This window comes from Pelodiscus sinensis, chromosome 13 (genome assembly GCF_049634645.1).
Source record: "Pelodiscus sinensis isolate JC-2024 chromosome 13, ASM4963464v1, whole genome shotgun sequence".
Taxonomy (NCBI): Eukaryota; Metazoa; Chordata; order Testudines; family Trionychidae; genus Pelodiscus; species Pelodiscus sinensis.
In genome coordinates, this window is record NC_134723.1 from 18,494,197 (window position 1) to 18,521,181 (window position 26,985).

General features: G+C 43.0%; 1 long non-coding RNA gene across 1 annotated transcript; it reads right to left on the reverse strand.

Moving 5' to 3' along the window:
* Positions 1–9,513: 9,513 nt before the first annotated feature.
* Positions 9,514–24,600, reverse strand: LOC102446170 (uncharacterized). The gene is made up of 2 exons (XR_012906870.1): positions 24,366–24,600; positions 9,514–14,063 (listed from the first exon to the last, which is right to left on the reverse strand). It is a non-coding gene; the product is annotated as an uncharacterized LOC102446170 (long non-coding RNA).
* Positions 24,601–26,985: the final 2,385 nt, after the last annotated feature.

The following is a 26,985-nucleotide window of genomic DNA, read 5'->3' on the forward strand; positions in this document are numbered from 1 at the left end:
GAAAAGATCTAAAGGTTTCTCAGAGTTTTTTTCCCCTTCTCTAAATGCTTTTGTAATCTCCTTTCCTTCCCCTTTTCTTGCAGTTCTCATGGTGAATGTGCTGTTTTGTTTTAACCAGGCACAATGAATCATTTTGTTTGTGGTTTTGCTGTGTTTTTCTTATTTGATTTTTGCTGTACTTTGAAGGATCCAGTTAGCTAAAAAATTCTCACTACTAGGAACTCTTTATCATTTACTATTGTTACAATTAGCATCTAAGATTATTAGAACTAAAGAAATACAGTATTTTCCCTACACTGTCTACATGTTTGCTTGTTGCATTTGAGAGACCCTGTCTCACTGCTTTCTCATATAGTTGCATATTGGGCAGAGAATCAGGTACATTGCCTATAAAGTTCTTTTAAGTTGGATGATTCTAATCAGGGACTACTTTTGAAATGTTGGTCTTACTCTCTCTCTGCTGAGTTTCCCTATTTGTAAAGAAGAAAATATAACGCTCTGCTGACCATGTCTCAGAAGGGTGTTGCCATGATTAACTGACACTTGAATAGCACTTTGCATTTTCTGTCCAATAATCCTTAACACACTCAAAGTTCTCTTTAAATATATTTATTCACTTCCAGACATCTAACAATTTGAAGTGCCTTATTCAAAGGGGTAACACGGAACCACTGTCATCTTAATAAGGAATACAAACACATTCTAGAAAGAGCTACGGCTGGTATGATTTCATAGAGCAACACAAAAAGACAATATTTATATCACTTTTTGCTCTTTTTCATTCTTCACTCACAACTGCAGTTAAACAAATGCTAGAAGAGATAACAAATACAAGAAGCAGCTCATGAACATACTCTAAGTAAGATGCTGGCTGCAAACTTTTACACAAAATACTCTAAGGTAAAATTAAAAATTGTGTTCGCATTTCTATCAGTGTCCATGTTTATCACATACTGAATTAGGCCTTGATTTTTCATTCATTTGCAATGGTGTGATTCCATTGACCTCAGCAATGTTAATCCTTACTGTAAGGGCACATCTACACAGCAGGAAGTCTGAGAAAGGCACTCTTCCTCTGGTTACCCTTACTCCTCGCACAGTGAAGGTTACAGGAGTTGGAGTAAGAAGTCCTCCAGCTCAATATTATTTAGACATTATGTCGAAATAACTGCTTGTAGTGTAGACACGAACTATGTTATTTTGTAATAATATCAGTTATTCTGAAATAACATTGCTGTGTAGACGTACCCTAAGTGAGTAAAGATCAGACTAATGTTTCTCCTTGTGGTTGCTAAGGTAGGAGAATGTATTTCCTCTTCAGATGACATCAAGAACAAAACATAAATTTTCCAGGATAGAAAACTTAGAAAACAACAAATAGTCCTGCAGCACCTTAGAGATTAGCAAAAGATGTAGCTGGTATCATGAGCTTTTGTGGGCACAAACCACTTCTTCAGATGTAGTTAAGGGGTCCAGGTTGCAAAATAAATAGTGGAGAAAGAGAAGGGATGGGGAGTGAAAAAGAAGGGGGAAAATGGGGAGGGGAAATTGTCAATTAGAGTATACATGCTAAATGAAGCTGATAGAGTGGGTTCTAAATTTCCTGTAGAGGGCACTGCATGCAAATTACAAACTCAGATTTCACAAACTACTTGTCAAATAAGATCATAAGAACGGTCATACTGAGTCAGATCAAAGGTCCATCTAGCTCAGTATCCTGTCCTCTGACAGTGGCCAATGCCAGGTGTCCCAGAGAGAATGAGCAGAAAATGGTATCATCGAGAGATTACTCTGTCGACCATATCCATCCCTGGCAAACAGAGGCTAGGGAAACCATCCCTTCCCATCCTGGCTAATAGCCATTGATGGACCTATCCTCTATGAATGTATCTAGTTCTTTTTTGAACCCCGTTAAAGTCCTGGTCTTCACAACATCCTCTCACAAGGAGTTCCACAGGTTGACTGTGTGCTACATGAAAAAAACTTATTTTGTTTGTTTTAAACCTGCTACCTATTAGTTTCATTTGTTAATCTCTAGTTCTTGTGTTATGGGCAAGTAGTAAATCATTCTCTATATCTACTTTTCCAAACCAGTCATGATTTTATAGATCTCTATCATATCCCCCCTTAGTCTCCTCTTTTCTAAGGTGAAAAGTCCCAGTCATTTTAAGATAATATGGTAGCTGTTCCAAACCCCTAAGCCATTTTAGTTGCTCTTTTCTGAACTTTTTCCAGTGCCAAGATAACTTTTTTGAGATGAGGTGATCATATCTTTGGGTGTGTCTAGACTGTATCCCTCTGTCGGCAGAGGGATGCAGATTATGCAGGTTGACATTGCAAATGAGGCAGGGATTTAAATATCCCTTGCCTAATCTGCATAAAAATGGTCACTGCGTTTTGCCAACTCAGCACTTTGTCAGCAAAAAGTGGCAGTCTAGAAGGGGATCTGTCGAGAAAGAAAGCCTTTTTCGACAGTTCCCTTATGCCTCCTGCAAATTATGCACGGGATATTTAAATCCTTGCCTCATTTGCAATGTCGACCTGCCTAATCTGCATCCCTCTGACGATAGAAGGATGCAGTCTAGACATACCCTTTGTGTGGTATTCAAAATGGGGGCATACCATGGATTCATATAGAGCCAATAAGATATTCTCTGTCTTATTCTCAATCCCCTTTTTAATTATTCCTAACATTCTGTTTTCATTTTTTACTACTGCTGTAATTGGAACTAGTATCTTACGTTAAAAAATGTGTCCATGTCACCAACAGAAATAGGTCCACTAAAAATATTACTTTGCCCACCTTGAGTACTTCTACATTACAAAGGAAGATTGAAGCTGGTCAATTCCAGTAACCTTGCTTTCAAGAGGAGTAAGGGAAGTCGAAGGAAGTGTGTGCTTCCTGAAGTTTAGCCAATGCCAAAAGCCGAATTAAGATACTTCAACTTCGGCTACCCAGTTAACGTAGCTGAAGTTGCATATCTTAATTTGACTTTGTCCTGTAGTGTAGACATACCCCTTGTGTGTCTAATATCGTGGGACTGAAATACTTATAGCAACATTGCATACATTTAAATATAAATCATGTGTGTGCTGAACATCCCTTTTTCTTGAAGTAAAGGAGGGATAAGAGCACTCAGAAACTTGCAAGAGGTGCTCAGCATTTCCTTATGACAAGGCCATGGGTGAGGTGAGTCATTCTGCAAGCCCAAGTCATACTTATAAATGTCTGTATACTTTGCTTTTGGTTAAGTGTATTGCCTCCCAGTTACTCTGTGGATAAGCAGACTGTTTCACTGATAAATTAACATTAAAAACATCCTAGTTTGTCACGTTAAATACAGTTTTAAAATATTCAAGGTATTTGTAAAATGAGTTAAATTAGGACCAATTTAAAATGCCAGTAGATGTCTATAACTTTTTCAGGATTTCTAAGGGTATGTCTACACTACCCTCCCAGTTCGAACTAGGAGGGTAATGTAGGCATACCGCACTTGCAAATGAAGTGCTTCATTTGCATAAGCGGGGAGCCGCCATTTTTAAAACCCCGCTGGTTCGAACCCCATGCAGCGCGGCTACACGGGGCACGAACTAGGTAGTTTGAACTAGGCTTCCTAGTTCGAACTACCGTTACTCCTCGTGAAATTCAAATCCCGGGCTTCATTTGCAAGTGCGGTATGCCTACATTACCCCGCTAGTTCGAACTAGCGGGGTAGTGTAGACATACCCTAAGTCCTAATGTTATTCCTTATTCCCCACCTGAGATGGTATGCTCTATAATGTTATAATGAACAATGAGAAGCATGGCCCTCTGTTCAGCTAGGTCTTTTTTTTTTTTTTTTTTTTTTTTTTTTTTGGTGGGAGGTCTAAATCTAAAGCCCTTGCTTTGGTTTATCCAAACCGAAGAAATAGATATCTACAAAGGGCCTTAAATGGTGAAAAATAAACTCTCCTGCTTACATACATCCTTCAGAAATTTCTGTCAGATTTTATTAAATTTTCTTTGGAAAAATATTGAGGATGGGCATGAAAAATGACAGCGCCAAAGCTAATTTCCTGAGTAAATTAAAGAACATTTTTAAGGTGGAAAAAAAGCTATCATCTTAATATAATGTGCCTATCTCCACACTCTAATTTAATAAACAAACTTCTGTTTATTCCCATGGCCCTAGAGACCTCCCACACATGAAGTATCATAACTATTCCCCTTAAGAACAGATATTACACTTGATCAACTATTCCCCTATTACTTTGACAAATTTTGTACTGTCACTTGTAGAAAGTATGTGTTTCCAAACTGTCTTATCAGAAAACTGAATAGCTTTGTACTTAGCTAACTGAAAATTCTATGGGTACATCTAAACTGCAGGCTTCTTTCAAAACAAACTTTTTCGGAAGAGATATTCTGAAAAAAAAAACTTCTTTCAAAAGAGAGCATGCACACAGCACAAGCACATTGAAAAAATTATCTGCTTTTTTGAAAGAGAGCATCCACCATGATTGGATGCTCTCTCACGTAACAGGCCACCCGGAACCACTTCAGCCGGGGCATTAAGTCAACAGATGCTTCTGGGTGTTGTTGCATAAGGCTATCTGAGACGCATGCTTAAAGGGACCCCCCTGGACAGCCGTTACTCAGGTTCTGCTGCATGCTTGCCTACCTCTACGAGGGATAACAAAGCTTTAGCCGTGCATGCTCTGGTTGCCTAACTTTGATGGATGCCACGGCATTTTTTTTTTTCAGCAGACCATCTTGATGATCCTGCCTCAGCTCAACTCAGAAGTCATCTGTGAGTCCCTCTGCCTGGGTGCAGGAGCAATACTCTTGCATCCACACCCCACGGTTGAGAGATGATTCTGGAGGCTGGACACCACTGGTGATGGAGCTATGGGATGACCAGCAGTGGCTCAACAACTTCTGCATGCAGAATGCCACCTTCTTTGAACAGCGTGCCTGGCTTGCCCCTGCCCTTGGGAGATGTGACACCCGCTTGCAGCCCGCCATGCCCCTGGAGAAGCAGGTCACTACTGCTGTCTGGAAGCTCACCACGCCCGACAGTTACCAGTCAATGGGCCACCAGTTCAGTGTGGGGAAGTCCACTGTCAGGGTCCTCCTCATGGAGGTAAGGCACTCTCGGGCTGCAATCCCTGCAGGGTGAGGGGGAATCCTGGAAAAGGGGGACCCTAGGGAAAGGGACTGGAGTGTGGGGGGGATTTCTGGGGTGGAGTGGAGGTGGCCACTTCTTTTTATTTGCTGAAATACCAAATAGACTTCTTAATTGCAACCAAGCCATAATAAGCTCCTTGGCCTCCAATGAGTCTTAGTGCAAAAGAAGCCTCCTAAGTTCCATGGAGAGATGAAGGCTGGTTCCAAGTGAGCTTCTCAAAGGCATGATGGAGTCATGGGGAGTCCCAGTGAACATAAGAGTCCATGGAAGTTCCCCATATTTCCTCCTCACAGACCTGCTGCTTTCTCCATTCTTGTTCCTTTTTGTGGGGTTACTTCCTCCATATTTAGGAGACACGAGGAATGGGGAGAACAAGACAACAAAGCCTTCACATCCTTCCTGCTCTATACAGGAAATCCAGGTAAGAAATAAAGTCTCTCTCATCTGGTTCTCTTTGCTTCTCATTGAAGCAAGATTTGCCCTTCAAACCCAGATCTAATCTACCCATTTTGTAGCTAATGCAGCTTCTCCTGTGGAAATTAAAACCGGGACCAAAGTTAGGCTTATAATGTGAATCAATCCTAACTGTGGAGTGGCTATTGTCAGTTTGTAATGGGTGATCAGCACTTCTCAGGATTTTGCTCTATGATATATGAGGAAAGGGAAGATGGCAATCAATATGGAGAGTGAGGGGGAGGAAAAGGAAGAATAAGGCTTATGGCAGGATCATGTGGTAATTTTGGGTGATAAGGTGATGAAAACTGGGTTTATAGGCCTTATGATTAAAATGTGTGTTGAGGGGACCATTGGAGGAAATCACTTAGCCATGATATTGCTTTTGCGGCTTGTTTTACATGTGTACTTTGCAGTGTTTTAATCCAACAATTTAAAGATTAGTTAGTTCTCATTGCATGCCCAGGACCTGACATGAAGGCCATGGGGCCTACTGGCATACTATAAATAGCCACAATAGTTCATACACTAAATCTCATGTATTTGCTGTGCTCCTACTAGTTGGAAGTGTCTAGAAACATTTAAATATGTCATTTAATTTAGTTGCCTAGTCTGTACGTCTCTTTAGTCTGGAGAGGACTGAATGGCACAGCAGTGTATCTTGAGATTCTAGTAAGGATATCATGGCAGTGTCACAGTATAAGAAAGTAAATAGAACAGACATGTGAAGGCTTTTTAGCCTGTTAGACTGATGGCTGAATAATCCTTACTGGTCCTGATATGCAGAAACTAAAAGTTCTGAAGATGACGCACAATGCATTGTTCTTGGATTCCTGCAGTTGAGATTGGTTTCCATTCAGAATGGAATGAGTTAGCATCCATAATATCCTAGGGAAGAAAGGAATAGATAACTAGATAATCTTTTTTTGCATAGTATTTGAGGTGCTTAGCTATATGTTTTGGCATAGTTTTGTGATTTGTTTGTGCTACTTTTTTATATTTTACAGAATAAGTGGTTGAGGTATGTCTGGGTATCAACAGAATGGTTGTTCCATAGTTACAAGATCAAAATGCATGCCAGACATGCTGTGGTTAATTTAAAGCTTTAACTGAGATGTACCAGTGTTTTCAGATGCTAGTAGGATAAATAAAATTCCTACATAAAACACTTTGCACGAGCATAGCAGTGTTTGTTATTGCCTAATAGCATTCAGGAACATGAGATTTTTTTTTTAAATTTGCCTCCTGATATTAGAAATTACAGTACATTGAAAAAATTTCAATAAAACACTTGAATCAGTAAATGCAGTTTAGTCAAAACCTAAATGCTACATGGACACGTGTCACTCTCAGTGAAATTTTCAATGGAAGTAAGTAGCTTCTTGTTTCATTTTGATAATATCAAAAATTCTATTTGGGGTTTGTTTCAATTAATTTCATGTTGACTCATATTTTAAATATATTTCCAGTTAATATTTTATTATGAAATTTTGACATTGTTGAAATTAAATATTTTATCTTATATGTGTGAAACATTTCAACGTCAAAACAATTTTCACAAATTTTATTTTAAAAACGTCAATATTTTGACTTTTTGTTCTGATTCTGAATGAAAGCAAATTTTGAAATGTCAGAATTTCCTGTTAATGGAAATCCTGATGTTCAAACAACTCTTTTAAATTTTATTCTCATTGAAATGTTGAATTCTTTGAAGCAGAAGACATCCCCAATTCAAAGGCTAATAGTTTTGGAAAGTAGACTTCTGTCAAGAACAGCTGGTGCTATGCATTTCCTCTCAGACCAATGAACTGTTTTATTTTTCTCCTCTTCTTGTGATTTTGCTACAGAAACAAAGTTGTCTGTCTGAATGGAGATAAATAGGGTCAGTTCAATAATTCCTTGTCCACTTCACTTCCAGTTTGAAGCAAAATTCTATGTTGGCCCCAAATCTAACCTAACCCACCAGTTTTGGGGCTGATATGACATTTTAAATTATTTTAAAGGTCTAAAATTAGGTGTGTAACAGAGCATCTGTTTTATCATAATTATGGTGGGCTTACCATAAATAATAACAAACGTATGTATATTTAAGAAAGGCAGAGCCGAATTCTGAGTGAGCAAGGGTGTAAATAAGAAGTATCCCTTTAGAAGTCATAAAACTGGTAGTATAAATTAGATTAGACTCAGATGCCAAATATTTAGTCAAGTTAAATATTAGAGTCCATTGAGCAGGCCCCTTGCCTGCTGTGGCCCCATGTGCTGCTCAAAGCAACCAGTTGCTGGGGCCAGCATGTGTTTTCTTCCATGCTGTGCATACCTTGTGTGTGTGTGTGTGGGGGGGGGGGGTAATCCTCCTTCTCCCAACACAATTCTTGCAGCTCTTATTGGCTGGAAACTGGCCAATAAGAGCTCCCTGGGCTATGCTTATGGGTACGTTCAACATGTGGAGACCCATTGCCCTCCTCCCCTGATGGCATGCACTGCACTCAAACGCACTTATTGGCCCCAACAGCCAGCCGCTTTGAGCAGTGCGTGAGAGTGCACCAGGCAGGGAGCCTGCTCAATGGGCTCTAATATTTAACTTGACTAAATATTTGGCATCTGAGTCTCCCCAAATAAGCATCTCCTGGCCAGAACCTGCACCTGGCACCCCACTCCTTCTGTACCCCTAACTCCTGCCTCTGGTCATAACCAATATTCCCTCTAATTTTTTTCCATGCGTGTGCAGAATAAATTGTTTTATCTGCACTGAAGCAAATGTGAATGTGCACCATGAGTAGAAAGAAAACCTAGATGTGGGCTCTCAGCTAATCATCTGGGCAGCATTTGAACCTCTTCTTAGTGGCTGCACAAGTGTACCACTTACAGGGAACACTGGTCACAACCCAAACCTTCTGCACCCTATCCTGAACACTTCCTCCAGGTCAGAATGCTCTCTTGCACCCAGACCTCCACTCTCTCCTGCACCACAATCCTGTACTCAGAACTCCCTCCTTCCATCCCAGAAGCCTCTCCATTAATATAATAGAAAAGTGCTTTCCTTAACCATTTAGCAAATTCTTAAAGTGCCCCCCATTAAAATTATTGCCCATACCTATCCAAGAAGCAGTTGATCTAGTTTCTGTTATCAACTCAGTAAATAAATAATCATTTCAGCTATGCTTCTTATTTTATGAGAGTGCCTTAGGGTATTTTCAAGATTTTGTAAATTACTGGAATAAAATAATAATTTATTATCTAAATAGGAGATTGTTCCACTGATACTGTGGATGAGGAAAATGCTCTTTTTTTTTTAATGTAGAGGCTTTTTAATTAAAACTTTCAAACATGTTTACAAAACAGTTTTAGAAGAGGCCAAGTAAACAGCTTTGAGAAGAATAATGGACTTGACCTGAGGACTTAAAAAGGAAACAATATCCTGAATGATTACAGGGAAAAAATAATCAGAGTGCCTACACTAAGAACAAGAATGATTTACTACTCTCAAAATAGCCCAACAAATTGGGGAAAGGGAATCCCAATCCCTACAAATAACCTTTTATCTTCTTGTGTTATTCCAGCCGCCTCTAGAAAAGCTTGGGAAAGTACTGTTGCATTCCATGAGGGTCACTAGGTCTGTCAGATCAAGGCAGAGAAATAGCTGGAGTCAAGGCCTTTGTGTTTAAACCAGAGAGATTAGCTTCAATGCCTAAAGTGATCTAATTAGTGTACTATCGTATAAGGAATGAGGCAGTTTCTAAAAGGCCTGAACCATACAGGATGTAGAGAAATGAAATTAACTTACATCAGTGACACAATAAAAGCCTTAACCAGTAACTGCTGGCGTGAAATAGTGATAGAAATGTAGCCGTGTTAGTCTGGTGTAGCTGAAACAAAATACATGACTACGTAGCACTTTAAAGACTAACAAGATGGTTTATTAGATGATGAGCTTTCGTGGGCCAGACCCACTTCCTCAGATCAAATAGTGGAAGAAAATTGTCACAACCATATATACCAAAGGATACAATTAAAAAAATGAACACATATGAAAAGGACAAATCACATTGCAGAACAGAAGGGAGATCCGGGGGGGGGGGGGGGGGGGGAAGGTAAATGTCTGTGAAAGGTGAATTGGAATTGTTAAATGGTTATGTATGCAATGAACTTTGTAGTGTTATAGGCACTATGAAAGGTAGGTGTTTGCTCTTCCTCCCTCCCCCCGCCCCACTTGGACAAATTTAAAAGATATTTGATGTTATTTTAATCTATTTGGCTGGAGGATCTCCCCCTCTGTGTATTCTTCCCATTGTACATGTCAGGTAGCTGGTTCAAGGGCTGGGGACCTTTGCAATACAGCAGAAACAGTCACCTCAACATTAGTTACAATACTTTACATTTAAATAAATTCCTATGAATAAAGTCCTTGTGACGGGGTGTACCAACCCTGCATTGGCCAGGGGTGTGGAGGACAAGCTTATTGGGGGGAGCAGGTCCCTCCCCCACAGCCATGCCAGGCATGCTTGCACTGCAGCCCTAGTATAAAGGCCAGAGAAGCTGGTCAGTTGGGGCTGGCAACAGGGGGGAAGGAGCTCTTGCCCTAACCCAGGAGCAGCAGCCCACAGAGCAGCAGGCTGAGGGGCAGCCTGGGCCAGTGGGAGCCGCAACCAGAGGAAGCTGCAGCCAGCGATAGCTGCAGCCAGAGGAGCATCCCAAGCCAGAGGGAGCAGCAGCCTGAGAAGCAGCAACCCAACACCAAACCACACCCTACTCAGGTGGACAGGGGTAGGAAGTAACCCAAGGACAGGGGGTCAGAAGGCACCCGGTGAGTTTTGGAGGAATTCCCCGCTGAGCTGGTGGTTGGGAATGCACCCATCACCAACAGGGTTGGGGCCTGGTGGAGAGGGTGGACATGGGCCCTTCACCTCCACCCCTGTGAACCCCAAGTAGAAGGATCACTATCTATTGTATGGACTAGGCCTTTGGGCCTGACCTTGATGGACTAGACCACTGGGCCAGACTGCCCAGAGGCTGGGACCGGGTGGCAGACTAAGCCGCCGGGGACTACTGATGAGGGGCCGGTTCATGGGGTGTGACCCCCTCGAAGGAGGTCTGGGGCAGGAGGCCCTATCACAGTCCTGTTTCAAAAGTTCCTGTTTAAAGTAACATTTAGAAGGGACTTTCAGAATGAGAACATTTGACAATATAAAGTAGTAAAATGCAAAAAATTAGACATTGGCACTGGACTGACCAGCATATGTAGTGAGTGAAACTGCTATTAAGATCAAGATGACAGTATCACACTTGACACAGTTTGGGTAGTCAGTACACAGTCTTCCTCTCATCTGGTGTGGCTTTAAAAGGCTGGGCTTTAGAAACAAGGAAAATTAGTATGCACCTTTCCTGAGAGAATTCTGAGGAAATTCACTTCACATGCATTGTCCCACAAGTTCATTCTTGCTTGACCTAATGTTCGGTGTTGTCCTTTGATCATCCCAGCCCATGAAAACACATAACTTTCACATTTAATACAATATCACAAAAGATACTTAAACTTAATTCAATAATATCTCTCACTCAAAGATATTGCAGGCAGACAGTGTCTCTTTAAGCATCTGGAATTTCAGAAGCTGGATTGTGGCCACTTAAATTGTCTCAAGGAACAAAATCCTTCTTTTCACTTACATTATAAATTCAGAGACTGTTTGCTACCATAAATAGTTACTCTAGATCTAGTGCAACCTTGTCTGCTAGTCTTTAATGTAAATTAAAGAAAAGAAATTTAGAGCTGAAAATGTGAGCTGATTTTGGCCATATCTCTGCATATTTCTTTTCAAAACAGAAAACTGTTATAGCGAGACTGGCACAGCAGGTGAATTCTAGGCAAGTGTGTATCTGGAAAGTTTGGCAAACAGTAAATGAAGACTGTACATAGAAGCTGGGCAACTGATACTGGTAATATATGCTGATTTGCTTTTCATTTTCATACCAGCTTCCACCATTATGGATTCCAAATCATTTAACAAAAATTAAGTTTCACAACCCACTTGGGAGGTAGGTAATGTAATCATTACTGTCCCCCTTTACAGATGGAGGAAACAGAAGCATAGATGTCAAAGGCCAATTTTTTAAACGTTTGGTGCATCAATTTTGGGAACTTCCTTTCCCCCCATATATAAGCTATAATTTTCAGATTGGCAGAGCATCTGCAGCTCTGGTTGATTTAAAGTTGAGTTGTTAGGTGGTTAGCCCATGTGAAAACTAGATCACACATGTCCAATGCTGGGAACACAGACACTTAGGCAACCAAATTAGTTGCTGTGCTGGAAAAATTGGCCGTAGATTATTTACTGAAGGTTACACTAAGCAGGAAGTGAGAGAAACAAGAATAGAAGCAGGGCTCCTGGCATTCATTCTGAAAATTTCACCTTAAAACCACATTTCCTCTTCTAAGCAACAGGGGCTTTCTCATTCAAATCGAAAATTTGTGTCAGAGAAATGTAATATCCATAGCTAGAAAGACTAAGGCCTGTAAACAGCCTGAGCTATCTGGCAGGAAGTCAGTGAAGCACTGGAATGCAGCAGCTGGCAGTATTACTATGTCTATGAACTGCGTGAAGCTTCAAGATGAAGTGTGTAACGAGTGTACACTAAAAAAACAATGAGAAGTCCTGTGGCACCTTATAGACTAACAGATTTATTGGAGCATAAGCTTTCGTGGGCAAAGACCCACTTCGACAGATGCATCTGACAAAGTGGGTCTTTGCCACGAAAGCTTGTGCTCCAATAAATCTGTTAGTCTATAAGGTGCCACAGGACTTCTCGTTGTTTTTGCAGATGCCGACTAACACGGCTACCCCTCTCATAAGTGTACATTACACTCTTCTCTTTTCCTCAGAGCATTCACACACAGATCCATGGCCCAGTCCTCCTTTTCTGCATAAAATCATATGGGATTTGGCAGTCTGTTGATAGCACTAGCCCATCTTCCCCTGACTGTATGCTGGGAATACAGCTGTCCAAATTATGGCTGTCTCTTGTGCAAATTCTGTGGGAGAAAGGGTGACTAGAAAGTACCCCTTTAGGACAGCCTTAATCTATGCCTTCAATTTCTTTATTTCAGCTGGGGGATGTTCCACGAGCTGTTTACTAATGTGCTTAAGTAACTATATTAAAGTAACTGCATGTAGTGAGCTATGGCATGACATCAGAGTGAGGTGTGGGCTGCTTGCAGAATTCTGCATGTTGATAATAACAAGGCAGGTAACAAGCTACCGCATGCTTACAACTCATCTACATGTTTATTTCATCCATCTGTTAAGTGTTGTAACAAACGTGAATTATAAACTCTGCAGCATATACTGGCTCTTGATAGCAATTGGCACGATACAGCCAGGATTTCTGATTCTGTTTCTGAGCCTTGTTTTAATATGAATAATAATATTCAGATTGCTTAATTTCTTAAAACCATTTTATAATTGGTAATAAATTTGTTATGTCTATAAACAAATAAATTTATGGGTGACACCTTACTTTTCCAAGCAAGTAAACCTAGTTTTGAGGCTGTTGATAGCACCCTCTGGTTAATTTAGCTTTGCCTAATCTCTGAAGCATATATCACCATTTACCAGCTCAGCATGACAAACAAACTTAAATACCTCATCATATAACATCAGCTTTGAGCCTGGATTTACTGGCTGCTGTATAGTGTATATATTTCAAACTACCGCTTTCAAATAGCTTTTTTCATATACTCTGTATTGAGCTACAGGGGTACATTAGTTTGTCTTTAGTCTAGACCTGTTAGCTACATTAAAAAATATTTTGTAGTAAACATAGACATTAATTATCCTTAAAAACAAGCCTATGGAGTAACTAAGAGACCCGAGAAGAGATGCTGCTCTGTTACAGAACTGAAGCAACAAAAAAAATTGACTGTTGTTTCCAGAAGGTTCCTGGAAGTCCTCCATCTGGAACATGATGCATTCTGCAATTACTACAATGCAGATCATATTAGATATCTGTCTGGCATATTTCACAGTCCTTATATGGCGCGACTCTACTGGAAATATTGTTATCAAAAGAGCCTCACAAGTAACACAGCTTAGCAGCAGGCAGCTAATATGTATGTTTGCAGTGAAGAAATTCTGCAACAGGGATTTTATAAAGTCTGCAGATTCGAGTTTAACATCAAATAGCTCCATGATCATCTCGGAAGCAATGCTAACAAAAACCAGAATATCGGCTTTCGCTATATATGAAATAAAAACAGCAGTGGACTTGCACGATATGCTTGGAGACTTCAGAATGAGTATTGTATACAGACTTCCCAAAAGTCCCAAAAGAGTGATGAGAGTATTTGAAGACGGCAGGACTAGGTACTGAATATATTTGAGTACAAGGTATCTTCTGAGATCTCTCATGTGGTCTCTCTTCAGAAAACCACTGTCTCGGGAAGAAGTCCTGTAATAGGATAGATTTCAGAAAGTTTAAATATCTCTCCATTTGTTATAGACACTTACTAACTTGCTTACGATAGTATAATAATTGCTTTACTATCCAGCTTCATAACTAATAATTGTAAGAAGATATTGAACATTGCAACTGTTATGAAAGCAACTGAGGACAAATCCAAGGGACTGAACTTTTATTGTAATCAATACCAGTATCAATCTGGAGTCACTCTTGACTGAATTGGAGTGACTGTGGATTGATACTGGTATACATGAGATCAGAATCTGCCCTGATATCCATATTTTGTTTCAGTTAATTGCGTAAGTGTTCATTTTTGTACTTGTCCTGAAAATAATCGTTCAGGAGTATATTAGTGAATCCATGTAATTGTTATTCCTTTCACAGAACAAATAAATTAATAAAACAGGGGAAAAACTTTCCAGGAATTATCAGAAATATATGCCAGTGAATTATTGAAATCAACATTATGAATGTTGTCAATAGCCACGACAGCTTTAACTATATGGTTAATTGATGTTTATCAAGATTCCCAGAAGTACATTTCCACATTCTAACAAATGGGGGGAAAAAACCCTTTTTCGAAAAAAACCACACTCTTCCTTTAAAAAGGAGGTTTACGCAGGTTTTTTTCGAAAAAGGGTTTTTTTCCCAAAAAAACTCGCATCCAGATGACTTTCACTTTTGAAAGATCCTCTTTCAGAAGTGAGATCCAAAGAAGATATGCAAATTCCCACCGAATTTGCATATTCTCTTTCGGAAAAAAAACATAGTTTAGACATGCCCTTAGTCTTATAGGTGAAGAAATGGTGCTACAGCAGTGCCCAGCTAACAAGGCACTCATTTTTCACAGAACATGCTACACTGTTTAATCCCAGAGCCCATGGTATTATTCAGTGACCCTCATAAAAGGCGCTGTCTCTGTCCTACAGTTAGGTTCATTCATCATAGTCTCTTCCACCCTTTGTGCAGCTGTCACAATATTCCATCTTCATGTTTAGATTGAGTAATGATGACATGGTTTTCTCAAGGCTGCTTTAAACACTAAATGAATCCTGGCCACATAGACATCTGTCCTCAGCAATTTCACTTTCTAAAATGTTTGTCAAATAGGTTGATATTATTTTTATAGTTATCATGGCAACAATCTACATTAGTTGTTTTCAACTTTTTTTCATTTGCAAACCCTAACAAATATTGAATGGAGGTGCAGACCCCTTTGGAAATCTTAGACATATTCTGTGTACTTTCAGGGGTTCACAGGCCACAGATTGAAAACCACTGATCTGGCTGACACACATTTTTAAGGGTTTTTTTATAACAAATATATGATTTTTGCTTAATGATATTATCTTTTCAAAAGATGACAAGCAATAAATTACTGACCAACTGTTTTGTCTAGTTGACAAGTAATGGTATTTTGTGCAGTGTATTTAACAAAGCTAAAATTATGTACTTTTCTCCACCAAGGATGGTTGCATATCTTTGGTTTGTTTGTTAAATTGGCCATCTGCTGGCTCCATCTGAATGGAATTATATCTGTCTGGATTGATCTGGAAGGAGAGGAAAGGCTTTTAGGGTTATAGGAAGTTACAAGTGGGAGGGAGGAAAGAATTCTGTGGTTGTTGTAACTTATAAGAAACTAAATAGTTGAAGATTATGGGAAGACTTCACATCCAGAGTAAACATCTAGAGCAGGAGGTGTGACAGGCTGGAGCAACCCCGCACTCAGATGGGGCCCCGTGAACTGGGGTGAGCAAAGCGAGACGAGGAGGATCGCCTCAGGACGGCGGCCAGAGAAGCAGCTCAGGACCCAGGCAAACTGCCGACCGGGGCTGAAGGGGGGACCAATAGTGCAGGAGGGAGAAACTGGCGCCGGTTGATGACGTCACCCACAGGTGCGGCAGGGACGTCACCGCCCACTCGTAGTAGTATTGCAGGGGTGGGATATTCAAAAAGGATGCCTGCCGCTCTGGAAGGGGGGAAAAACTGGGCAGAGCACCAGAGGAGCTGGAAGATAGGCAGAGAAGGAGGGTAGGAAATGGCCCAGGGTAGGGTCAATGGAGCCCGCGAGCTGGCGCGTTTAGGGGCAACTCCCCCGTCAGTCAGGCAAGGGATACGGATATCCCTGCCTTAAGGCTCTGGGCTAGGACCCGGGAGTGAGGGAGGGCCCAGGTCCCCCTCCTCCACTTCCCTTCCCCCAGCTGATCTCCAGTTGCTGGCGAGTCACAATGACAGGGGTGGAAGCTAAAAGGAACTCAGGTCTTGGATGGTGTCCTCTGACCGTGAGTTGTACCAATGCTCTTTAACTGTAATATGTAACACGTGGTGAAAAATGTGAGCAGCAATCCGGCCCTGCATGGAGGGCTAGTAGAGATCGGTGGACCCCAAAAAGAGGGAAAAAAGGGGTGATTTTTCTGTTTCTGGGTTTGTGTTTCTTTGCTAAGAGTGCTTCTGTCCTAGAGGAAGTAGTGATGGAGGTATCGAAGAACCAGTTCTAGCCATAAATCGGGCATGCAGGTGTCTGAACTATTATTTTAGAACAGTACATACAGATTTTGCCACCAGAAGGACAGAGATGGGTGAGACAACACCTCCCCATCACATTGAATGAAGCCGTCACACTCATGGAACACTACGCCTCAGCAGAAGAGGCCAAAGGGAAGGGTAAGACCCCGATGGCTGCCCGAGGCCACAGGCCCGTGGCTCCCCCGAAGGGACGGGGACCACATAGTAAGGTGGAACCCAGACCGAGGGCGGCCCTCAGCCAAGGGAAGGGCAGAAGTTTGGCGCCAGTCTGGCAAACACCTATCCCAGAGGGTGGGGCGAAACATCCAGGCCCCACCGGGAAGAGAAAGGGGAATCAAAAGGCAGAAACAGCCCCAAAAGGGGCCTGTTACCAGTGTGGACAGGAAGGCCATTTCCGGCGCGAGTGCCCCCTCATGGACTGCACTTTTGGACAAATAGTAACCACTGAGGCGCTGGTGGGAGGAGCAACCAAAGGCCGCGTAGAGACGATGATTAAAGTAAATAGGAAACCAGTCGAAGCTATAATAGACTCAGGGTGCAGCCAAACTATGGTGAGGGCCGATGTGGTGGGGGCTAGCCAGCCCAGGGTCCGGGACGTTTGGATACAGTACATCCACGGGGATACGCGCCCATACCCCTTGGTCCAGGTCCAGATTCAGGATGGGCAGAGGACAGAGTCATTCCCAGTGGCCGTAACCCCACACCTGACCTACCCCATCTTGTTGGGCTGAGACTGGCCTGGGTTTGAACCATTATTGTGCCAATGGGGGGAAGCAATGAGTCCCCAGACCCAGGATGCCAAAGAAAGCGTACCTGTGGTGGCGCAAGGAGAAGGGCACCCTGTCCTAACACCCGCGTTGCAACAGGAGGGGGTTCGACAACCACTGGCTGTCACTCTAGAGGTGGACAAAGGCGACTTCCTCGTGCACCAAAAGGAGGACCCGACCCTACAGAGAGCTTGGGAACAATTGCGAGAAACGGCGGAGGATCCTGGGGATGACGCCCACCGACACCAAGGACCACACTTTGAGGTACGAGGGGAGCACTTGTATCGGGTTGTGAACGAGGGAGATGGCTGGGGTAGACAGTACCAATTGTTTGTGCCCCAGCTGTATCAGTGGAGAGTTATGCAAGTGACCCATGACAATCCATGGGCTGGGCACCTGGGACAGGAAAAGACCCAGCAAAGGGTATTACAGCAGTTTTTTTGGCCTGGAGTATATAGGGAAATAAAAGACTTTTGTGCATCCTGCCACCAGTGCCCACAGGCCTTCATGGCCTGAGTATCTAGGGCTCCGCTAGTTCCTCTGCCGATAGTTGGTATCCCCTTTGAATGCATTGTGATGGACTTGGTAGGCCCGCTGGAGTGGTCAGGATGGGGTCATCAATATTTATTAGTAGTACTAGACTATGCTACCTGATACCCCGAGGCCGTACCATTATGCAAGACCACGGCTCCAGCAATAGCCAATGAATTCATAAAGGTCTTTGCTAGAGTGGGGCTGCCCCGAGAAATATTGACAATTCAGGGCTCAAACCTAACCTCCCGATTAATGGCAGAGCTATACAGATTGATAAAGATTAAAACACTGAGGACATCCATGTACCACCCACAAACGGACAGGCCGGTAGAGAAATTTAATAGGACCCTAAAGGCCATGATGCATACATTTATTCAGAATGACCCGTATGAATGGGATAAGTTATTGCCAGCCCTCTTGTTTTCTATTTGGGAGGTTCCACAGGTGTCTTCGGGTTACTCCCCCTTTGAACTCTTGTACGGACGGCAACCGCAGGGAGTGTTGGACTTGATTAAGGAGAGCTGGGAAGAACAAGCCTGCCTGGTTATGGGCTCGGTCCAATACATGCTCCAACTGAGGGAAAAACTGAAGACCCTGGGAGAATTGGCAAGGAAAGACTTACAGGACGACCAGGTACACCAATATAACCAGAATGCCAAACTGAGAGAATTTAAGCTGGGGGACCGGGTCTTACTTCTCTTACCGGCAGGAGAGTCCAAGCTATTGGCTCAATGGCAGGGGCTGTTCGAGGTGTTGCGGCGGGTCGGTGAAGTTGACTATCAGATCCAGAGGACAGGGAGAAGGTGGAACACCCAGATTTGTTAAAAAAGTGAAACCCCTGAGAGGTCCTCCTCATTGAACCTCAACCAACAGAAGTGGAGTTCTGGCCATGGAACAAGAAGGAAGTAACGGTAGAAGAAGTCCAGGTGGACAAGGAGCTGTTGGAGCTACTCAGGAGATTCTCGCACGTATTGACCAGTCGCCCCTGGAGAACTACAAAAGCGTGCCATTCCATAGTCACCGAACCAGGTAAGAAAGTGCGATGCCGTGCGGCCACTACCGAGGATACTGTGCAATACTGTGCAGGAGGAGTTGCAGCAAATGTTACAGTGGGGAGTAGTAGAGGAGTCCCACAGTGACTGGCAGAATCCCATTGTGCTGGTGCCAAAGGCGGACGGGGAAACCCGCTTTTGTATTGATTTTCAGAAGCTAAACGTCATCTCCCATTTTGACGCATATCCCATGCCCTGTATAGATGAATTATTGGAGCGACTGGGGCAGGCTCAATATTTGTCCACCATCGATCTTACTAAAGGTTATTGTCAAGTCCCTCTGTCCCTGGAATTAAAAGAAAAGACAGCCTTCGCCAAACCGTTCAGACTGTACCTTTTGGACTACATGGGGCTGTGGCCACCTTTCAGAGGCTGATGAACCAGATCTTGAGCAAACACCAACAATACACGGCCGCTTACATCAACAATATTATAATATTTAGCCAATCCTGGGAACAACATTTCACGCAGGTAGGAGCGGTTTTGGAAGCGCTAGCCCAAGCAGGGCTAACAGCCAACCTGAAAAAGTGTTGCTTCGGAAACCGCAAAGTGTCCTACCTCGGGTACACGGTGGGGAAAGGGCAAATAAAAACTCCTCGTGAATAAGATAGAGGCAGTCCGAGACTACCCCCTTCCAACAACAAAAAGACAGGTATGTCAATTTTTAGGACTGGCTGGGTATTATTGGCAGTTCATGGCAGGATTTGCATCATTAGCAGCTCCGCTCACAGACTTGATGACAAATGGTCAGCCCCAACAGGTATGATGGACAGAGCACAGTATCCAAGCCTTCTGGACATTAAAAGAGTGGTTCGTTAAGGCCCCGGTACTAATCCAGAATGACTTTTCTAAACCTTTTATTCTTCAGACAGACATGTCCGAGGTAGGGCTGGGGGCGGTACTGGCCCAAGAAATAGAGGGAGGGAAGCACCCTGTGTTATATATCAGCCATAAGCTGCTCCCTCGGGAGAAAAATTATGCAGCCATACAAAAGGAGGCCCTAGCAATTAAATGGGCCATAGATGCACTAAGGTATTATCTTTAGGAATGTCTACACTACCACCCTAGTTCGAACTAGGGTGGTAATGTAGGCATACCGCACTTGCAAATGAAGCCCAGGATTTGAATTTCCCGGGCTTCATTTGCATAAGCCGGGCGCCACCATTTTTAAATGTCCGCTAGTGCGGACTCCGTGCCGCGCGGCTACACGCGGCACGGACTAGGTAGTTCGGACTAGGCTTCCTAGTCCGAACTACCGTTACTCCTCGTGGAATGAGGAGTAATGGTAGTTTGGAATAGGAAGCCTAGTCCGAACTACCTAGTCCGTGCTGCATGTAGCCGCGCGGCACGGAGTCCGCACTAGCGGACATTTAAAAATGGCGGCGCCCGGCTTATGCAAATGAAGCCCGGGAAATTCAAATCCCAGGCTTCATTTGCAAGTGCGGTATGCCTACATTACCCTCCTAGTTCAAACTAGGAGGGTAGTGTAGACATACCCTTTTAGGGAACCACTTCAAATTACTGATGGACCATGCACCGCTAAAGTGGATCCAGACAATGAGAGACATGAACACGCGAATCATGTGCTGGTATTTATCTATGAAGCCATACTGTTTTGATGTAGTGCCCTGGCCGGGGGCAGTGCACCAAAACGCTGACTTTCTGTCAAGGATCCCAGAACGAGAGAAGGAGTTGAGGGGCAGCATAAGGAGGGAGGAGTGTGACGGGGTGAAGCAACCACACACCAGACCAGGGCTCCATGAACTACAGTGTGACTGGGTAGAGCAACCCCACACTCGAACGGGGCCCCGTGAACCGCGGGAAGCAGAGCGAGACGAGGAGGATCGCCTCGGGACAGTGGCCAGAGAAGCGGCTCGGGACCCAGGCGAACGGCCAACTGGGTCCAAAGAGGGGACTAACGGCACAAGTGTGGTAAGCACGGGGCCGGCAGGAGAAATGGCTGCTGGTTGATGATGTCACCTGCCGGTGTGGTGGGGACGTCACCACACACTTGCGGTAGTATCGTGGGGGTGGGATATTCAAAAAGGAAGCCTGCCGCTCTGGAAGGGAGGAAAAACTGGATGGAGCACCAGAGGAGCCAGGAAGTAGGCAGAGAAGGTGGGTAGGAAGTGGCCCAGGGCAGGGTCATGGAGCGCGCGGGCTGGCGCATTTAGGGGAAACTCCCCCATCAGCCAGGCAAGGGATACAGATATCCCTGCCTTAGGGCCCAGGGGTGGGAGCTGGGTGTGAGGGAGGGCCCGGGTCCCCCTACCCCGCCATCTCTCCCCCAACTGATCTCCAGTTGCTGGAGAATCGCAACGATAGGGACGGAAGCTAAAAGGAACAGAGGTCTCGGAGGGTGTCCTCTGACCATGACTTGTACCTATGCTCTTTAACTGTAATATGTAACAGGAGGGACATGAGTTTGTAAGCAGCTTTCCCACAATATACTATGAAAACAGCCAGTTCCTGTGTACTCCAACTGGAGTGATCTTTTAGTTGATAAAAATAGCTCTATAAAGCTCGCAAGGGGATGTCAGCTAAAAGACAGTGAGCAGTATCTGTGGCTGGAGCCTCCAAGTGAAATATACTATACAGACAGAAATTGTTAATATTTGAAATTGAGAGAATCCATGCAATGAATGGATTATGTAATTTTACAATGCTTCTCGGGAGTGTGGTAACAAATACAAATGGAAAACGAATTGAATTGATGAAAATAAAAGATTGGCTGCATCCTGCTAGCCAGGGAAACCTCCAGCATGGGAAGGGCTCCAGAGCATAGAGAGCCGATGTAGCTGGATCCTATATTGCCACTTCTATAGCCCCGGATGCAGGTGCAGGTGAGGAGAATGGGGGAGGGGCAGTTGGAATGCACTGTACTCCAGCTACTCTCAAGTGCCTCTTGTTAAATAAAACAGCCAGTCCCAGGCCTGGACTGGTCTAACCTGCACTGAGGCTAGACTGGGAATAGGGAGCATAACTGGCTCCAGGGCAGCCCCCACCCTTCTTTAATAAGGGCAAAGACGAGAATCTGGCCCTGTTTATTTATTTACATTATTACAGTTTTCTTTGGCAGGGATAGCCCAGTGGTTTGAGCATTGGCCTGCTAAACCCAGCACTGTGAGTTCAATCCTTGAGGGAGCCATTTAGGGACCTGGGGCAAATCTGTCAGGGATGTTACTTGGTCCTGCCATGAGAGCAGGGGACTGGACTTGATGATCTCTTAAGGTCCCTTTCAGCTCTACGGGTATGTCTACACTACCACCCTAGTTCGAACTAGGGTGGTAATGTAGGCAACTGGTGTTGCAAGTCTAAGACAGTGTGTTTCTTAAAAGTGGGAAAATTTCACCTTCAGTAAAATTTGTAAATACTTAAAATATTATTTGTACATTAAGACACTGGCAAAGCTGAAAGCAATAGCTTTTACAGAGCTATTTTTCAGTTCCAAAACTTGCAAATGTGTGTGCCAAGAGATGGATTTATGACTTTGGAACTCCAAGCAGCAGCTGCCCATCTGCTATGTCTAGTTTCAACATCTAATACTATTTTTAAAGAAACATATTAAGAAAAACACCAACACAAATCTTTTCTGAACATGCTCAGAGCATCCTAGATTACTAACATGGAAGATCTGATTTACTTGTCATTATTTTGGTTGTTCATTCTTTTTTTACTTTTCATTCAGCTTGGATAATAAAGAGAGACAAACATATTGGCAGTTTCAAATCATTTATTGCCAATGACTGCAAGATAAGAGCATCTAGTGTTTTCCCTTCTGCTGTCTGGATGCTCCTTGCAAAATTCAGGACACTGCCTCCAATGTTAGTGGGCATGTCAGAACTGTACCCCATTCGGGCACTCAGAATGCAGAAGGTGAGGGCCTGCAAGAGAGCTTAAGAACTTTTGGGGAGGGGAGGCATAGATGCACACAGGGCAGTTCGAACCAAACCACAAAATACAGAAAAATACCCTGATTGCAACTAGATTCACTTTTCCTTTACTTCCAATCTTTTCTTTATTTAGTCCACTTCCATGCCCCGAATTCCTTGGAGGCATGATAGTCCTATCTGAGTTTAAATCATTCTGGGTGGCTGTGTCTACACTGGGCCACTTATTCCGGAAAATCAGCCGCTTTTCCGGAATAAGCTGCGAGCTGTCTACACTGGCCCTTGAATTTCCGGAAAAGCAACAACACTGTACTGTACAAAATCAGCCGCTATTCCGGAAAAACTATTCTGCTCCCGCTCGGGCATAAGTCCTTATTCCGGAACACTGTTCCGGAAAAGGGCCAGTGTAGACAGCCCAGTAGTCTTTTCCAGAAAAAAGCCCCAATCGCGGAAATGACGATCGGGGCTCTTTTCCGGAAAAGCGCGTCTACATTGGCCACGGACGCTTTTCCGGAAAAAGGGCTTTTCCGGAAAAGCATCCTGCCAATGTAGATGCTCCTTTTCCGGAAATACTTATAACGAAAACTATTCTGTTTTAAGCATTTCCGGAAATTCATGCCAGTGTAGACACAGCCGGTATGTCTACACTACCACACTAGTTCGAACTAAGGTGGTAATGTAGGCATCCAGAGTTGCAAATGAAGCCCGGGATTTGAATTTCCCGGGCTTCATTTGCATAAAGACGGGCACCGCCATTTTTAAATGTCTGCTAGTGCGGACTCTGTGCCGCGCGGCTACACGCGGCACGGACTAGGTAGTTCGGACTAGGCTTCCTAGTCCGAACTACCGTTACTCCTCGTGAAACTCCAGCATAAACAAGGAGTTTATGAGTATATGAGAGGTATATTTCCATATATTATTAGTTACAGAATATCTCCAAACTGGGAACTCTCTATAGGGCACAACCCTAATTGTATAATTCTGTTTTCAAGTCAGTCTTACCCTGATAAAACCTAATTAGAAGCCAAAAGGAGTTTTCTTGAATTAAGACCTACAGTATTTATAATTTCTACAGCACCTTTCATTCAGGCTAGAATAGAACACTTACAAATCTCCTATAACAATAGCAGTTTCATAACATGTATTATGATATCTCTATATTCTGATCAGATTACAATATCATTGAATGTATTTAATCTAAAATGAACATTTCATTACAAAATTCTTCTTAGAAATGCTGTTTGCAGTGTTGTTTTAGCTATATTGGTCCCAAGACATGAGAGAGATAAGTGGATGAAGTAATATATTTTTTTGTACCAATTTCTGTGGCTGAGGGAGAGGTTGGTCTTCTTGTCTCTCTCACCAACAGAAGTTGATCCAGCAAAAGATACTTTCTCAAAGTTGTATCAAAAAATAAACAGCAGTGGAGGCTAACAAAGCCCAAACACACAGCCCTGAGGAATCCTAACTTAACTTATTTAGGCAATTGTTTCATAGAGAAATCAAAACAAAAATACTTACATTTGCTGGCAAAAGCAGCCAACATTTGTTTTCTCCATCTGTGTTCTTGTGGGTCTAGGCTGTAGCAGGGCTAAACCGTGCTTTTTCCCGTGGATTGCTTCCTGGTTTATATATATAGCTTAATGCAATATGTGGCACGTCAGGCTACTTGACTGTGTTAGACAGGATCTGCTTTGCTAGGCAACATCCCAAAATCAAGTTTCACAAGACTTATTTGAACATTGCATTTATTAACTCTCTTCAGACGGAAAATTTGATGTGTTGGTTGGCAATAAATAATAATCCCAACCATTCCCACAAATCCATGAAAGGGGTGTGGCATTTTCAAAAAGCAGATGGTAAAAAGCTCTAATTTATCTGAATTTTGTATTAATTTAGTACACAGATTATCCACAACAGAAATATTAAAGCCTCTTTACCCAGTGTAATTCACAGAGCATATTTTATGCTTCCTAAAAATGTCTTCTGAAATAAGGAAAAAACTTAAATCCTTGGATCAGGGTTATCTGAATTGTTGTTTGTCTCTGGGTTGCCATGGTACATAGGGATTTATTCTGACTGTAATTATACCAACGTAAATAAGAGCTGTTTCATTGCTATCAATGGTATATCAAATGTTCAGAATCAGATCTTCAGTGTCCTTCTATTGAAAGATGTCCTCTTTACAGGTACTTAGAAGCTACATCTAGACTGCAGGCTTCTTTCGAAAGAAGCTTTTCTGGAAGAGGTCTTCCGAAATAATTTCTTCCAAAAGAGCGCATCCACACTGCTAAAGCACATTGAAAAAACGACCTGCTTTTTTGAAAGATAGCATCCACACTGAATGGACGCTATCTCACATTTAAACTGTGATTACTATGGACGGAGTATCCACCAGGGCACTTGTGCTTTTTCCTCTTTTCTCTTCTTCCGAAAGAACTCCCTCTTCCCCGTCCACACACACACCTTTTTCCAAAAGAGCTCTTTTGGAAAAAGGCTTCTTCCTCATAGAAAGAGGATTACCAATGCTGGAAAAACCCTCTGTTCTTTTGATTTTCATTTGAAAGAATGCAATTGCTGTGTGAACTTAATTGAAGTTTTTTTGGAAAAATGCCCATTTTTCCGAAAAAATTCTGTAGTGTAGACATACTCAGAGACACTAAATGGATGAGGTAATATCTTCAGGACCAATTTCTCTTGGCAAAAGAGACAAGTTTTCAAGCTACATAGAGCTCTTCTTCAGGTGTGGGAAATGTACTCAGAATGTTGCAGTTCATATTAATGAGCAAATTAACTTAAAAATATCAGTTCATTTGTGGCTTTCCATTTTTACTCAAGAAGTTTTTTGAAATCTATTTAAGTAAGGAATTAGGCTAAGTGAAAGCAGATCTAGTGAGACGGAAATTGCTAATGAACACCTGGTCGTCGGATCAATAAATTATTGCAAGTGGTCTATACAATTTGATGGTCTTCACTGAAGCAACAGATTCATGTTGGAAGAAAAGTAAAATCTGTTCCTATGTTTCGACATATTGGAGTTAGTTAATGTCTGAGGAGGATTTAAGCATCAATGAGCAAACCTTGAAGAAATCCTGTAGAGACAGCAAGGTGATGGCCTCTGTTTAGAGTGTAGGCATAAAAGAAAGAGGACCACGACACTGTAACATTCAGGTTTTATTCCTTTCTTCACATATACTATATGGTTGTGAGGTTTCCAGGACTAAAATGTAGGTCTGCAGCTCCTAAGACAGCCAGTGTTCCTATGGACCAAGCAGGAGGCATTGCAGAGCTACCTCCAGGGAGCACTGTGGAGATTAGGTGCTGCAGGAAGTACCACTCAAGAGAGCCAGAGTAACAGTTCCCTTTGGACCTCTGATTGGCCAGTCAGCCGATTTACTTTGCAGAGTGGTGTAGGACATTTTGTGGGCAACGACCCTGATTTTGGGCCTTTTGTGACTCTAGACTTCTCCTTGTCTCCTGATCTCTGACCTCTGATTCAGATCCTGACTCTTGCCTGCTCCTATTTCTGATCTCCAGTCTCCAATACCAACTTGACTCTGACCCTGATTTCTGCCTCCTGATTCCAGCTTGGTGCTGCCTCTTATCTCTGGTCTCTGACCACAGTCTGACTTTGACCCTAACCCTTGCATATTCAAATCTGTTCTAGTGAATCCTTTAACCCTTACTCATTGATTACCATCTCTGACCTGCAAAAGCGGCGAGGAGTCCTGTGGCACCTTATAGACGGAGGGTATGTCTACACTACAGAGTTAGTTCGAACTAACTTAGTTCGAATTAGTTAATTCGAACTAAGCTAATTCGAACTAACGCGTCTAGAACTAAAAACTAGTTCGAATTAGCGTTTTGCTAATTCGAACTAGCATGTCCACATTGAGTGGACCCTGAACTGGGGTTAAAGATGGCCGGAAGCAGTGCCGGCAGGGCATCAGAGGAGGACTTAGAGCGTGGAGATGCTGTCTCAGGCTAGCCGAGGGCTGCGCTTAAAGGGACCCGACCCCCACCCCGGACAGACAGTTCTCAGGTGTGCCCCGCTTGAAAACCAGTCCTGGCTTGGAGTGCCCTGAGTGCCCACACTGGGCACATCACAGCACTCGGCCATCAGACCGGCTGCACTTGCCGC